The sequence below is a fragment of the Condylura cristata genome, unplaced genomic scaffold, assembly GCF_000260355.1.
Source record: "Condylura cristata isolate star-nosed mole 26May11 unplaced genomic scaffold, ConCri1.0 scaffold00008, whole genome shotgun sequence".
NCBI lineage: Eukaryota > Metazoa > Chordata > Mammalia > Eulipotyphla > Talpidae > Condylura > Condylura cristata.
The window spans coordinates 2,107,713-2,108,797 of record NW_004567109.1 but is presented as its reverse complement, the minus strand read 5'-3'; positions in this window follow the sequence as shown (position 1 = coordinate 2,108,797).

The window sequence follows — 1,085 nt, the reverse complement described above, 5'->3', positions numbered from 1 at the left end:
GAAGCTCTCCAAGAAAGCGTCGTGCGGTTGTTTGGGCAAAAGCTGACGCTATTAAAAGAGGCTTCCTGGCAGGGCCCCCTTCTGAGCCGTCTCGGGGACCACCGAGTGCCCGAGTGCCGGGACCTCGGTCCGCAGCAGCTCTGGGCCCCGTGCGCGGTGACAGAAATAAGCTTCCGGCCCAGGGAGCCTGGCTGGGGGAGGCTGTTGCAGGAAATCTTGCGGAAGGTCCCAGTCAGGAAGGCGCTGTGTCTGCAGTCCTGGGGTGCCCACTGGCTAAACTTAGCCCCAGACATTTCATTTCAAGAAGTGAAAGAAGGACAAAGCCCTGGGTCTAAGGTTCTTCCACCTGAAGTTATAAAAGAGCTATTGGCTGGGCCTGGGCGGGCCAAAGTGCGGCCGGAAAGTGTCCTCTGCTCTCGGCGCACCTGCTACCCGGGCTGCAAGGACACAGGCCGGCGCTGCCGTCCAGAACACAGATGGGGCAAGAGGAGCTGGCCGAGAAGAGGGGGGTAAGTGTGCCCTAGGGACTGGATGGGCGGCAACGGTGAGGGGACCCTTCGGGGACTGCCCCTCAGAGTCCCCCCAGCAGCCAGACGTTTGCAGAAGGGGAGGAGAGATTTGGGTAGATCCAGGTTTAGAGAATCTTTGGGAATCTTTCTTTTTAAAAAAATTTTTTAGAGATTTGTTTACTTATGCACGCAGAACTGGGGTACAGGCCAAAGGTGTGGTGGGTGAGAGGCTTCCCAGAGACACAGTTGGGAACAGAACGGGCGGATCCACTGAAGCGCACTGCTGAGGGAGCAGCGGGCGGGTCGGGAGAGGGCTGCTGTGCCCTGTGGGTCACTCCCTGGCCAGGAGTCGAACCCACGTTGAAGCGGCTGCTGGGGACAGCTGCGTGTGCTGCGCTTTAACCCGTTGGGCCGCCAGGGAGGGCCCCTCTTAGGGAATCATTCTAACAGGACAGCGTACGCCTGGAGCCAGATTGAAGCGACTTCAGAGACACCCGGCCACCGGAGCCCCGAGGCCCAAGGCGAAGGGACTCTGAAACCCACACACAGCCCTCACACGAGGTGCAGCGTTTGGGG